The sequence below is a fragment of the Manis pentadactyla genome, chromosome 6 (assembly GCF_030020395.1).
Source record: "Manis pentadactyla isolate mManPen7 chromosome 6, mManPen7.hap1, whole genome shotgun sequence".
Taxonomy (NCBI): Eukaryota; Metazoa; Chordata; class Mammalia; order Pholidota; family Manidae; genus Manis; species Manis pentadactyla.
In genome coordinates, this window is record NC_080024.1 from 121,149,534 (window position 1) to 121,165,777 (window position 16,244).

The window sequence follows — 16,244 nt, forward strand, 5'->3', positions numbered from 1 at the left end:
TTCCAAGAAAACCCCACCTATTCCAATGAATATTCCACCCCTACTTAAACTCCAGTTATTAGAGCACCTAACCTGAACCCCACTGGGCTGCTCACCTCTGGAGCATGCCCGCACTCCCTTTTGGAGTGTGCACTTTGTTCTACTAAACTACTGGGCTGCTCATCTCTAGAGCATGCCCATACTCCCTCCTTGAGTGTGTACTTTGCTTTGTTAAACTACTCTTTGCTTGTACCCGCCTGACCTGTTCAGGAATTCTTTCTTGATTGAATTCTTGATTGAATTCTTTCTTGGCTGGAGTCAAGAACCCTCTTCCTGGTTCAGGTCTCACCTAGCACACACGGAGATCTCCCTGAGTTGGATTTTCTGACAACACAAGTATTACAAGGGAGTAAGAACAAATCTCACATGATCTTCCTTAATACAATTTCTGTCAAAATATGGTCTCGTGTTGGTCACTTCTTCCTTCTGAACGATTACTAGACTTGCTTAACTGGGAACTTGTACATTGGTCCAATCTCTTACTATACTTATCTCTCTGGCCATTGTAATCTATATGTGGCACAGTTTTTGGAACATCATATATATCAGTAATTTGTGTTCAACTGTTAAAAATCCAAAGTAAAACCTGTCTAAGTTATCTTAGTATGTAGAAATGGTTTTTTCAATTTTAGACTGCAATGGTATAAGGATCATTTGAGTACAGGAAGATAACACACCCAGGCAAATGTTTGGTCAACTTACACCTTGTTTTCCTCCTTTAGAAATGCTTCCTTTAAGCTCCCAGAGCCACTCCCTTGTAGGGAATATCAACCTCCCTCTCAAGGCTAAGCTAGACAAAGTAGAGCCAAAGTAGATTAGTGGAAAAGGTCAAGAATTATGTATTCTTCATTGTAGATAATATCTTTCTAGAGGCTTTATTCTGCAAAAGCCCTGGAGTACATTTGGCAGAAGTATTACCTACCTCTGAGGATAATAGATAGTCAAGTATCTACAATGAGAGGTTTGTAACAATGGGCTCTTGCTATACCTGACACAGATCTACCCCTCCCACTAGAACTCTGAATTATTTTGCTGGAGGCTACAACATTCTGAGCAGTTTATTGGGAGTTGACGGGGAGGTGGGGATAACTCACCTGGTGCAAGGTTTGCAGAGCTGAGCCGCTGCAGCTTGTTGGGCTAGCCTTTGATGCAGACTGGTTGGACTGGTTCTGGATCTACAGAAAAACCAGTTTGACTGGCCTGTTATGCCAACATATTCTGGTTTGGTTCCATGTTCCACAGACGTAGAAACCTGCCCAGCCAGTTAAATGAAAGGCATATTAGGTTATCCATTGCACACTGTATATAGCTCAGATGCAGCAGAACTCTTCCATACAGTCAGTAGTGTCTAGCAAACTCTAGCATGGTCCAGAGAGGTGGCTTCCTCTGACTTAACCATTTAAGTTCATAGCTTCAGGGAAAGTCAGCAGTGAAACATCTGCTTTTGACCAAGAGCAGAGGTTTTCTAAGTAAATTGAAGGGTAAGTTAATATATTTTTTATATTTCTCAATTTTCTATGCACTTTTGGAAGGTTAAATTAGGAAGTGATGTTTAAGATATCATTTTTAACATGGTAATATCTTCATTATACTTTTATGTAAAGCTGGCTAGATATTATTTTATAATACTTGCACATTTGTTCATTGATTTGTTTGGCTGTAGGTTATTTGTACATAATACACTTTTACTATACTTTTTTTGTAAATTGGCAATGGCTATAGTCATTAAGAAAGCTGGGTTGAATAATTTTGCTAAATATATTTCATTAATGATTCTTTGTAATCCATCTACTTCATTGATAATATACTATTATGTTTTACAGTCTGTTGCTATATGGTAACAATTTTATATGGTAAATATAATTGTGGACAAAATAATAATTGCCTTTATAAGGCATTAAAAATAATAGTGTTGGCCTGCTGGTGATCCTAGCTGCATTAGAGCAAATTTCACAGCAAGAACTGAGGAGTGTAAAGAACAAAGATTGTGGAATCTGGTAACTGATTAACTATTGGAGCTCTAAAGCACTACCTGAGCCGAATGGGAAGGAATGAAGACAGGTTTTGTCATGCCTATTAGGCCTAAAAAACATTTTAGGTTAAAGAATATTTGGATCTTCCTGTCATTTATATTTTAAAATAATTCTTTTACCTCTATCTTTCGTTGATCCAATTAATTTATTTTAGTAGTTTGCTCATTTAAAATCAATGTTACCAATCCCTTTAGATTTACTTTGGCATACCAAACTACCCCTAGTCAAGAGCTATCGGTAGGCTATCTTAATATGACTTTGCCTTGAACTGAGCAAGACTGATGCATTCTTTTCAGTGTCCCTAAAGTCCTCACTTTGTCATTATGTTCAAACTCAAAGGCTTTAAGTGTTTCTTTAGGTTGTTAATAAAGAATTTCTTTTTAAGTGAGAATAAATGTTGCAATGATATTTCATTTTTGCAGAGAAACCCTTTGGGATGCTTTTTAGTCTTAATCCAAAGCAGTGTTGCATAAAATTTCAGGTAATTCAGCTAAACTTCTGAAAAGCTATGCATGTTGAATTTACTAAAGGAATGTGCTGATTCAGCAAACCAAAATTAATTTTATTCAGCATAAACTGTATTCTCACAATTTGAGGGAAATATGGATCAAAAATTTTAGTTGATTAAATTTTCTTTTCAATTAGTTCTCAGGCAAGATATAGATTTATGTCAATAGTGTATACGTTTAGTGTTTCTGTTCTATATCAGACTGTTTAAAATACACGGGTTATTGATAAAAGATAAGCTTAATTCCAATTTATTGAGAATTCTTTATGTTTATAGTTTTTGGGGAAGCTATTTAAGAGTTAGATATATATAAAATCTATGGATAAAATTTCAAGCCTAACTCTACATTTTGGAAATGAAGTCTACAGTTTTATTTAGTAGGATTTTCACTTTCACAAATATGAAAGTCCTATTAAATAGGACTTACATATATATTTTCCATGAATTGATTCCTTTATAATATTAATACACTAGGATGTTTTTACTAAAATTAAGGATATTTGGTTTTATCAGTCAAATTAGGAGTCTGTGGGTTTGTGTGTGTGTGTGTTCATGTGTGTGCATTTTATGCAGCCCTCCATTATCTCAGCGCCCAGGTCAAAAAGTGTTCTACTTATTTAGAAATCTTTCTATTCTTTACATTTAGTTAGGGATGGTTCCTGTGCCTTTATTCCTAGCCACACAGTTTTGTACAATGATGCTTTTTGTCAACAATGCTAGCATTCTTAATTGTAACCTCTTTCCTTCCTGAATATCTTCATGTGTTTCCTACTAAAAGCACTTAGAATCATGACATTTTTTTACCTTAAAGAACACTTTTAAAAATTACTAATGATCCAGCTTCTCATTTTTTGAGTTGAAGAGCCCAAAAATGTAGCTGAATCACTACAATAGAATCGAAGGATAGAGCTGGGACCAGAACATCCAGTTTCCTGAATACCAGCCCTAATATTTTTTCACCACCCTTCACTGACTTTTCTGAATGCTACATGGAATCTGTGTTTTCTAAAGGACTTGTAAAAAGGTAAAGTGTGTTGTATAGTTACATTGAGTCTTTGCTGAACTAATAAATTATTTGCTTTTATATTTTAATCTACATCATTGACCCCAAACTTTGTTGGTGGAGTGGCTGAATTTATGGGGTTGCCATTATAGTGAAGGTGACTACCACTTCAAACACTAATCTCTTAGTACTATAATAAAATTTTGTATCAAATTGATAAGTACCTCACATTCCTTCTGATTTACCCAGATTTACTTGTGGATCCTGCTGTCATTTTCTGACTTAATATTGTTTTAAACTGTCTCAACTGTTTATTTTCTTAGTACGTGTGTATGTATGTATTTTAGTATTGTCTTAGTCACTCTTATATGGATATAGTTTAGGTTAGCTATGACAGGAAAATTTCAATAAGGTTATGAAGACCAGAACTGCTGGATTCAAAACCCATTTTAGAGGTGATAAAACCTGTTACTTAAGGGGTAAGCTCTTAATACAGCACGTTGCACACAAGTGCTCAAAAAATGCTTTAAATTTTTTTAACTTGAGAAATTCCAAGGAAATGGGACCATAGAAAGTTTGAGAACCAAAGGCTCAAAAATTTCAATTCTGATTCTGGAACTAAATGTTAAATTCTCCTAATCCCCTTATCTTTTCACAGGTAAAATCCTGAGAGATGCTTCTAAATTTGGTAAATTAAGTCAATTTAAGTGGACTTTGGAAAATAATCACTTCCATTTGTTTCTTATCTTTACAATCAAGAGAAAGGGTAGCATATTGAAAAACATATGGGCTTTTGAGCCAAACTGAGATGGGTTTGAATATTGACTCTGCTACAAACTAGTTTACCCTTAGGAATTATTTAACTCTGAATTCTCTTTTCTCTAGCTGTAAATTATGGAAACGAATACCATTCTGTAAGACCTGTTGGGAGAATTAAATGAGATATTCATAAAACACCTAGCACACTTCTAGAACATAGTGGGCATAACAAATGTCAATATTCTTCCCACCCCTTTAGTAAATTTCAACAAATAGCTTGAGTAAGAGAAGTGAAAGCTTAACTTAGTACACATGTTTCATTTTTGTCAGAGAGATAAAAATTAAATTAGCAGCTTTGGAAAGCATTTAGATTTAACATTGGAAAATATTTTAACCTTATTAAGTTAAAAAAATTAGAAACCCGCATAACTGAATCAAAATCAAGAATCACTTCAAAGAAGCCTTTGTTAAACATATTTTGAGAGCAATATACCAAGATGATTAAAGATTTAAATGATTTTTAAAATTCAAATTTCAGTCATAAAGGAAGGAATTGTTACATAGGTAGTCCAAATTATACCTTACTTGTGCCTAGTATCTGAGTTTTTCAAAAGCATTTTCTATCTATTTCTATCTTATTTCATATGATATCAGATTAGTTGGCCAAGGATTTCTGTAGTCTCTAAGGGTTGTGTTCTTTCCACTACCAATTTAAATATTTCATCAGGGCTCTAGAATATGTTTTATCCTCCAAAAATTTCTCTTCCAAATTAAATATACTGTAGGCCAATATTAAATTATATTGCATTCTCTTGATAATAGAAGGGAGAGTGAATCCAAAATGTATTGGGTATAAAAGTAAGAAAGAAGAGGATTTAACATTTTCTAAAAATAATATTAAATTAGTCTCAGACTGGTAAATTAATTAGGAGATGAAGCCAATGAGCAAAGTTTACACATGAGACACTTATGAAATGTATGTCATTGGCCAGAAGAGAATTCAGAATAGTGTGACAAAACATTCTAAGAGCTTGCCTAACTAAAGTTGGGCCAATTGACACATCTTCCAGAGTGAATAAAGAGCAGAAAATAGATTATGACTTGATATTAGAACCAACAAATTGATCCACTTATAACACAAATTGATCTTATTAAGCTCTTGCAATCAACTTTAATTTCCTGACATATTTAAATGACCTTTCTACTGATACTATAATTTGAATTTATATCCATGGTAAATGAATTTTATTTTTCTCTTAAAGTGGAAAGCTTAAATGTAGATATAGAACTAAGAAAAAAGTAAGTACCACTTCACCAATTGAACCCACTCATTATATACTCTTATTAAAACTATTTTATTAGATATATAAGCAATCTAACTTTATGAGACTCTTCATTAAATTAGTCTTTAATTTATACTTACTTTCATAAATTTGAGTAGATATTACTATAAACAATTGAAGAGAAGGCAAAAGTAACATATATTTAAAATATTTTTTTTTAATATTTCTATGTAAATAGCTACTTTGGATAATTCAGGACAAACAACCAAACTTGCTTTACATCAAAGACTGGGAAACAGAAAACATTACATAGTTCATCATGGTAAATACATGTAGTCTTAAAGGTAATCAGGAAACTATTATCTTAGAAGTTATACATTACTGACCAAATGAAAATGTAACTTCCATGGCAAATTTTTAGTTTGCTAGTTTTATCTTAGGCTGTTCTCTTGAAGGTTGTTTGCCTATTGTTTCTACAATATTTAGATTAGAAGTGACAAACACTTTCTTCCAAAATGAAAACATTTTAAATCTAATGAATTTGGGTGACAACTGAAATATTAAGAAATATATCAATAACTTTATGTAGCTTGCAGTCAATATTTATGGACATGAAACAATATTATAGAACTCTGTGATGAAGTATTCTAAAAAAATTTTATATTTAACATATATAGGTCTAAATTGGGAGGGCAGGGGTCTCCTAAATGAAAGTAGATGGATAATTCACATTGCTGAAAATACTGATATTCTAATCAATTTTCAATTTTCAATAGAATGGCAAACACCATCTACATAGTATTTAGTATTCCACATAGCATTTAATTAAATTCTGCTCTAGTCACCTTCCAAGCAACTGTTTGACAAAATTTTAAACAAATATGTTGCTTAGACGTATAGTATAAAAGCACAAGTATAGTGCTTTTTAACTATAATATAGAACTGACCATTGTAAACTGACTTATAGGCCAGAAGCCTGTACACTGGACTTGGAACCTGGCTACAGGCCACTGGAACCTGGCTATACCGGAACCTGGCTACACCAGAACCTGGCTACAAGCCATGCACCAAGGAAAGTTATTCAGCCCATTCAAGCATGACAATACCAGTCTCTTTTCCCACAGCTTTACTTGCTCAGATGTGAGTGTTTATATCTTTGCAATGAATGACAATGTTGTTCTAGTTCCAGGAGTAAGCGTAAACACATCTAGCACAAATCAAATTCTCAGCAATTCTTTGATACCATAACAAACCACATGTTAATATTAACGTTAAAGCCAAGTAAGTAATATCAAACCAAATTTCAACAAAAGAGGAGCACAGAGTCTCAAATTAAAATTGGGTTATCTTTTTAATCTGACTTCCCAGACTTGTGGTTTGTTAGCTCAGTTTATTAGGACATGTGATAATTCGTGCCATGATACTAATTCAGTCCCTGTGGGGTCAGTTAGCTTTAATTTATTTCACAGTCACGGATTATACCCAGTAGTATTATTAGTGTAATAACACAGCAATGTTTCTTAAAGTGTAGTCTGTACACAATCTGACTCACCCAGGGGATGCCTATTAAGTATGCAGATTGCTAACTCCATTCTAGACATGACATTAGAATCTCTGGTGGGTAGATCCTATAAGCCTACATATTTATGTATTTTCTAGATTATTTCAATGTCCAATAAAGTTTGAGAAGCAGCAAAAAAAGATCCTCTTGTGTATAAGAGACTGAGCAAGAATGTATGAGTTCCTTCAAATCCAATTCTCACTATAGGAAAAATAGGCTCAACTGCACATGTTCAACCCATCTTGGGTCAGTATTAACATCCTTACAAATTACTGCATACAATTAATCTGTCCCATCCATGCATGCAAAATTCCAAAAGTTAAAATTTCCATTAATAACTTAAAAAATAGTGAAATGGAAATCTTACATTTAACCTTTATCTCTTAATTTGGGTCCTCTGTGGAAAGTAGGGCCTGAGTCCTCCAAATTATGTGGAACTCTTATTTGGGAAGTCATCCCAGGGAACAGGAGTGGAAGATTAGAAGAAGAAAATGGGGAGGGAGGAAAAGCTAAAACAGGAGTGCATCTGGGAGTTCATCCCCTACTATGGACAAATGGGGCTCAATCCCAGTACCTTTCTTAGAAGCCCTGAAGCTGCCTCAAAATTACCTGCCAGAAGACATGAGAGAGAAGCATTTATCCACCTGTTCTGACTTCCACCATTTAAGGGTTGCCTCAAGGGTTAATTTCCTCACACTTTCAGGTTCTACTTTGGTTTCCAAAGGCTTCAGAGAAGCCTCTGGGGCAGAAAGTCAGGTGAGTGACTCTCGGGTTTCACCTGCATGAATCTGGTTACCACTGCAGAAGCCGGAGCAAGCAGGGACCAAGAGGTGTCCAGTCTATCACTATTACAGGACAAACATGGTCAAACTGCTTTTACCTTAGTTTACCAATATAATTTTAACTAATATACTATATACAACTAAAACAGGTTTTCTGAGGAATGAGTACAGCAACTCCAAATGGAAAATGAGGAACTTTAGCCTATTTTTGTCTGATATATTTGATCCATTCCCACAAAACCTGAGATGCACTGAAACCTGATCTTCTGTGAGAAAGGTATTTTCTAATAAACTACATTTCATTTCCTTAATTTGGTTGCTAGTTTCTAAAGGGCCGAACAGCAGCAAAATGAACAATTAATATGTTTTCTATAAATACTTTTACAACAAGCATTGATCCAAAGGCTGTATTGTTTAAGTTCACATTGGTAAAATTATAGTAAAAACAGATTGACTGCATTGGACCCTCAACTAACATTCTCATTACAGTAAATAGTATTTTGAATAGTACAAGTTTATCTTGGACCATGTCCAAGAGGGTCTGGTTACAAGAACTAATTCATTAAAACCTATCATGTGATCCTGGAGCCTGGCTCTGAAGAATACATTTGACAAAACTCCAATCAAGTAGATTAAAAATTGAAAACTGAATAGCCAGTTATATGCTTTAATTAAGTAAATACCGTATTTGTTTGCATAATGACAGATAGTTTAGAGAAAGTGAATAGGTACAAATAAAAAAATCTGACTAAAAGCATATCATCTTTTCATCTAACTTGAATTATGTTAAAATAGAATATCTGAGTTTTTTAAAATAACTTAGGAAGGTGGTTAAATCAGCTAATGAACTGATAAGGATGAAATAGAGAACTGGACTGAAGTGGGCATAGAAACAAGAAAAAGTGGGGAGACATACAGCTGAACAAAGCTCAATAAAAAGATACTATTTTCAAAAAGGAGTTAGCAAATACAGTCATAACTTCACTAAATTAGCACAGATCATAATCAGCCTTGATACCAACACTCCCTTTCTTGGATTTGAAGCTGAGTAAAACATAAATCTGTTAAATGATTTCTTACAACCACCAATTTCAGAAATACATGAATTAGTTTCTCCTTTTTATACAATTTTGCAGTTGGGCTAGTTTCTAAAGTCCTTTGATATATAATGGAAATTAGAAACAATATAATAATACTACATGACTTAGGGGAATCAAATAAGATAGGTTAAAAACACTTAGCAAATTATAACTTTATCCCTCCTATAATTATAAATCTCTCACAATTTGCATAGCAACTCAACAATTTCACTGCAATTACATAATTTTAGCAATTGGAGAGATCTGATTAGCTGGAACTCTTAAAATCTATCTTCTAACAGCTTCTCCCACTGTTTGGAGATTATATAGAGACATATAGATATAGATCGATAGACTCATTCAATCCTAGCAACAATTCTGTGAGATACCCAAGGTATATATTTTTACCTTTATATCACTTACAAACTGAGGCACAGAAAGTTAAATTACTTGCTCAATAAGATTATAATTAAAAATTAGAATTCATTGAACAAATTACATGGTGCTGCTGTTGATTTCCCACTGTCAACCTATACAAATATATGATTATGTACTTACAGTTTCCAGAACTCACAATTGCCCACAGCAGAACCTTGGCACATGCCTTCTGCCTGGAAAGCCACCTACCATTCTGCTCTCAGTAAGCAAACTGCTTCAAACTTCTATGAAGACTTCTTTAAGAAATTTCACATATATGATTTCATTCTTGTAAGAGTTCCTTTGAACACAGTAAGTATGAGCATTCTCATTTTTCAGTTGAGGAATAAAGATTTGTCTAGGAAACATGCATGTAATCAGAGATAGGGCCAGGACTTATACCCTGGCCATATCTCCCAGCTCAAGATTTGCACAGTACAACAGACAGGAATATGGCTGTGTGCCATCACTGAATGTAGAACACAGCCACAATTTTTGGAGCACTTCCTGCTCTAGTCCCTTCTGAGATTACAACATAGTTCAAAGCCCTTTAATCTATTTGGTTTTAGATTTACTACATGAATGAACCACAACTCAGGATAGCAAAAGCTAGTATAAACACTTTCGCTAACTCCATCAGAAGTCAATTTATATTCATCTCTCAAATAGTCACACCTATTCTAAGGCAAGGAAAAGAGCATGAGTGCCATAAAAACTAAGAAATATGATCATTAATGCAAAAAAAGTCTTAAAAATGAATTGCAATTAGTCCATGTAATAGGTACTTCACTCCAACCTGAGAGAGCCCAGTTTATTTTCCTCTTCTCAATTATGAGACTTAAATTGCTGTCAGATTTAAAAGTTCTTTTTTGTAACCTCATATAATGTAAAGTCTTAAAAGTAAACAGAAAAATGTACTGGTTTGCAAATTAGCTTTTAGTAATAATTTTTTATTAAAATTCAGAAACTTTATTTGGTTATTTCTAAAAAAAATTTCTAAATGAAAAAATAGAAATGTACAGAATAAGCTTTATATAGATTTTATTATTCAAAAGTAGTATGATGTAATGAAAAGAGTATGGTGTAATGTGAAACACAGGATTTACAGCCAGAAGATTGGGTTTAGAGTCAGGTTAACTTATCCACTAGTTTGTACATACAGTGCTAGTCAAATCACCTAATTTCTCAACCTCTTTGAAAAGATGAAAACTGTACCTATTCTACCTTCATGACAGTGATTCTTAGGTTCAAAAGAGAAAATACATAAGGGAAAGTACTTTGTATTTTACCATCATTAATTGTTCTTGAATTCACTTCCCATAAGTATTGAACAAACCACTTCTCAGTTCATAGGACTTTCACAGCTCTATCCACAAAATCAAAAAGTGCAATTCTTTTATGTCTTATATTATCTACACCATAATATTCTTTTATATATATATATATATATACAGACAAAAATTTAAATTTCCTTGAAGAGTTTTGTGTGCCCTACACATGGGGGCAATTTGTACATACTAGTGAATTGAACACTAGCTCTAATGCTTCTAGCTGTTCAAATAATATGGAACCTTGGTCCAGGTGTTGCAATGATGTCACTGTATGGTTCTTCCTACATCAGCTCAATAGCTTGTTGCTTTTTAAGAACCAAGAAGCATAGAACTTTGCTGCAGCTTGCTTTATGTTCATGTTTCGACACAGCTCAAGCAAAATGATAGATTCGGCTATAGTTTGAGCAAGAGCTCACTGAAGACCAAAAAGCATCTACTGAGTTCTTTTGTTCCATCATCTTTCTTCTTGATCCTGATCACCTCCTGAAGCATCTTCATCCTCTTCCTCTTCATCATCTTCCTTCTCCTTCTCTTTCTCTGGTAGAAGTTCTAACTCTGGAATTAACTGACAGATATTTGGAGGCTCCTCTGGGGGCAGCTCTACAGAAGATATTTCCATCTGCTCTACCTGCAGAGGAGGGATCACAGGCTCTGAGTCAGTTTGTCCTGCTTTTCGCTTAACTCCTTGAGGTGGTGGTGGGGGCATGGCCAACTCATCCAAGTTTGTTCTGCTTGTTTCCATCACTGACTCCCAGAGGCAGCTTGGTTCTTCTGGGCTCATTGATAATATCACACTGCTGATGCTGCTGGTCCTCTCGGGGAACCTCTGGATTTTCAAACTCTTTAAGGAATTCATCTAAATTATCAGCCTCTCCTCCTTTCCTCCTTTTTCTAAAATCTTCTGGTACTAGTGGTGTAAGACAGCATGTAAAGAGTTTCAACAGTCTGTTATTCCACAAAGGCTGAGCAGGTAAAGAGAATTTTTCCACTCCTTCTGTCTCTTTCGACATCATCAGTTTCTTGGTGGGTGGTGCCAGATCCAAAGTAGTAACAATATCTGAATAATCACTAAGTCGGGCTCTATCTAACCTTGCCATCCAATTCTTTGTCACTGTCAACAATTAGCTTCCTCTTTCTCTTGGCTTTTGTTTCTTTGACAGTGATGTCAATAGGCTCCAGAGCAAAGGCTTCTTCTTCATTCAGAACAAGTGTTGTTTGATCAGTCATAGTTGGCATTGGTTCAAAAGGATCCATAGAATCAGGACTATCAGACCTACCCATTGAAATGTTATCATCTTCATCCATATCATCATGTGTAGGCTGTTCTGGCAGCATCACTCCTGCCTCGGACAGGGCAGGGGATCATAAAAAATACCACCATCATTATTACTAATAAACTTGTCATCTAATATGCCGCCATCATTTCCTTCTCCAAAATTGTCATCCATATTTTGGTCTTCATATTCTAAATGGTTAATTTTCTCATTTAGATTGCTGGTGCTCTGTTCAGGTTCTAAGAGGAGGTTAGAAGCACTAGTGCTTACTAACATGTCATCATCCTCAAAGGCACTGCCTTCTCTCATTATTTCACAATCACCCATTCCAAAGTTGCCAAAATCATTTTCATGTAGGATACTGATGTTCCCAACTTCTTCTCTCATGGTTATCTCCTCCACTCAACTCTGGTTCAGTCTGAACTGCTGGGCCACACTGATGTCATCTAAGTCAGGCAGTGGCTGATCAAAGTCATGAAATTCTTCAGGTAAAGTAATAGCATTGTAAGCAGCTTCTCGATTTTCCTTAGGCAGGTCAACAACACCTGGCTGAAAAGCCATCTTTATCTTAATGAACACTTTATTACAGTCTGCAAGGAGATATTTGGCTTTTCTGTGATAGATTCGAACTACTCCCAGTAAGAGGTGCCCTGATGTTCAGAGCGCCATCTTCACCTATGGTGAGATGATGCTCTCCACACTGCTCTCTAAATTACACTCAAACACATGGGCTTTGGTTAGCTTCTTATCCCAAAATTTGGCTAGTGGCCCTCTTTTACTGAGGACAAAATGTAAGTAGAACATTGTTCTGGTTGACTATGGAACAGGAGGAAATCTTGGTCTCTTGGGCAGGCTCGGTGGCCTGGGGAGGGGGCAGGGAGAGGGCATAGTCCTTGTGAGGTGTAGCTTCAGAGCCGCTCCCTCTACCACCAGCTACATCATAATATTCTTTAAAAAGAGTTTAGACAGGTCTGTATACCATTGAGAAGGAAATATTCCTGATTACAAAAGGTCATTTAAATCTTCCCTTTTTTTAATAGTTCCTATATCAAATTTCTTAAAGCTTCAGACCACATAATTTATCACCCAAACCAGGACATTTCTTAGAGTAAGCAGTGCCCTATTAATAATTAAGCCAGAATAATAGACATTAACCAGAACTGTTGCTGGTAAGCCAGGACATATGAAGAGGAAGTCTATTTCATTTTTAGTACCCTAAATAGTTCATAAAAAATCCAAAAGTCACCAAGGATGTAAAGTGAATTAAAGCAATTTAATTTCACCACACATTTCTAATACTTCTGATTATAACTTCAGTAAAATTAAATTAGTATTGGCTAAAACTGAAGGTCTTCTTTAAGAGCTGAATTTTGAACATAAAATATTTTTGGAAAGGCAACTCAAAACTTCTTTAACCTTGTAAGAATATATGGATTAGGAAATGCAAAAGGCCAATATTTTAAACAAAGTCTATTTTTTTTCAAGCTAAGTTAGAAAAGGGAAAAACCATGCGGAAAAAAAATCAGCCAGTGTGTCTGAGACATATCTATAATTTACAAGGCATGAGTACATTAAAGATCACAACTGTTTGCCAGAAATGAATAAATGTATCAATTTAAAGATGGAAAAACTACCATTTAAGGCATAAATTATATTTTTTTAATGGACAAACCAATAAATATTAAACATAATTGCTCTTGTGAACCTATCAATGAATACTTTAATTAATAGATTCCAAGGGTCAGTGACTTGTTCCTACAGTTAACCCTTCATATTTTTCCATTTATATTAATATAAATATAGTTTCCACACCTTCCATCATAGTAGCGTTATATACATGTATTTAGAACAATGCAGCACAGTAGTATATTTACAAATAAGAAGGTATTCATTTTTCAATATTCCCAAAATAAAATCCACTTTACCACTCTACAGTCTTAGTGATCACCCAAATTCTTTTATAATTTCCACAGCAGTTAAGCTATGGGGTGCTTATAATGCCAGTTTTAGAGACAAGGCTTATGGGCCAACTATCTAACAAAATTCCTGGGCTTCATAAACCTATATACGTAGGTTATGAAACACTGCCCAAGCAGCCACTGTAATATATACGGATGACCTGGAAGAAAAAAATACACCTTTCCATTGATAATAAATCATATTGCAGTAACAGATCATTAACACTCTTATCAACCCACCATCATTTAAGCCTAGGCAACTAGGCAAGTATATAGTATACTATATAGGGGTCTTTATCAATTACAAAGAGATAGTTCCTAAATTGGGCAAAACATGTTAGCTAGTCAAACTTTGCCTCTACAGATGTGAAATGAAGGACCTAAGTGAAACATACTTAAAAACATGAACAAAAAACTACTTTAATAGTTTATGAAGGGAAATGAAGAAGATATACATATAGCCATAAAGAAAATCAAGGTAAAGATTATCTAAGTTGGAAGGTGGCCAAACTACATGAGGCTAATTTTTCCAATTGGAAAGCAATGTATAATCAATCTTTAATGTCTGTTTTAAGCATTTTAGTGATCACCTGTCAAAAGAAAAGCTATGATAGTGACACCTTCCGTGAATGTTAAAGATATCTTTTAAAAACAATTATAAAACTGCTCAACCTATCTGGAATCTCAGCACCATCAACTCAAATCATAAAACATTTTGGCATGTGGGGCAAGATCATTAAATGATCTATACTTCTACTCTGAAGCAACACTTAATAATTACTGTAAACAACTTAAAAAATTAAGTCAAGTGTTTAGGTTGACACAAATGTTGACAGTCAACATAGTTTTCTTTCTGTCTTGCTTTTCCTCGCTCTTATCTCTCAGCCTTTTGTCTTGTTCTTAAAATAGTTCTGACTATAGGTATACAGCTCACCCCAGTTTACTAGTATCCTGTGTTCATATTAGAGGTACTGGACAGTATTATGTAAACAATCATAATGGGTTTAATCACTTACTTTAAAATTTTTGCTTGATGATACCTCAGTGCTGGGTGGGAGAGGGGAACAGATGATGTGAGGAGTGGGAGAAGGATGGGAATGCCCAGCAAAAAGAGCAGAAATAACCTTAGACTAGGAATAAGATATCTGTGCCCTAGTCCCAGCTCCATCCTGGTTCTTCAGGTAAATCATGCAACCTTGTTTGCTCATTCAACATTAATTTATTACATACGCAAGGCCTGTGCTGTCCAATACAGTAGCCACTAGCTGCACATGGCTTTGAGCATTTGAAATGGAACTAATCCAAATTCAGATGTGCTGTAAAGTCTCATTAATACAGTTTATATTGCTAACATATTGAAATATTTTAGATAAATTGGGTTAAATAAAATATATTAATTTCACCTGTTTTTTATTTTTAATGTAGCAACTAGAAAGTTTTAAATTATGTATGTGGCTCTATGGGATGGTGCCATGCTAAGGCTCTGGTAAGAATAGGAATACTGACAAGAATAAAGCAGAATCTCTGATATCAAGGAACCCCCCCTCACCCCCCCTCACCCCACAGCCCAAGTAGGGAAGATAAAAGATACAAAAATAATTGCAACACAATGGTGTTAAATGCAGTGGTAGGTATGTATAGAGGGGTATGGGAGAAGAGGAGGGCTATTTGTGGAAGGGGATAGGAAGGGTACTGAAGAGAGACATTAGGTTAATGTTCTGGAAGCAGCAATACCTGAGCTGAGTCTTAAAGGATAGGAGAAAAGTGAAACATAAAGGATCTGGGTGGAGGTAATTCCAAAAGAGGATTGTATGAACCAAGACAAAGAAATAGTAAGAGGGAAAAGGGAAGAATAAAGGCAGTTTGCTATTAGAGAGAAAGGGTGAGATGGGGGGCAGAGAGTATGCAAAGCTGACAAGAAGGGCTTCTGTGATACTTTAAAGGGACTGAAATTTAACTTCAGGCCATTGGAGGCACTGAAAGGTTTTAAGCAAGGGAGTGCCAGAATCAGAAATAATGGTTTAGATCTCTGGCAGCTGTGTGGAGAGTCCATTAGAAGAGCGAGACTGGAACCAGGAGGCTGTAGTCTAGGTAAGAAACATCAGAGCCTACACTAGGGCAGTAAGAGTGAGAATGGAAAGAAAGCACTAATTCAAAACTATGTTTAGGAAAAAATACCAGTTGAATATAGTGACTGACTTATCCTGACTCGAGGAA

The 16,244-nt window shown here is 35.1% G+C and overlaps 1 protein-coding gene and 1 pseudogene across 1 annotated transcript in view; one reads left to right on the top strand and one right to left on the bottom strand.

Moving 5' to 3' along the window:
- Positions 1-1,348: 1,348 nt before the first annotated feature.
- RBBP8 (RB binding protein 8, endonuclease) overlaps positions 1,349-16,244 on the top strand; it is an 88,303-nt gene continuing 73,407 nt past the window's right edge. Inside the window, exon 1 of the mRNA XM_036905774.2 lies at positions 1,349-1,520. The gene's annotated coding sequence lies outside the window, so the exon portion shown is untranslated. The remainder of the gene's footprint in view (positions 1,521-16,244) is intronic.
- LOC118922728 (double-strand-break repair protein rad21 homolog) lies at positions 9,621-15,545 on the bottom strand (annotated as a pseudogene).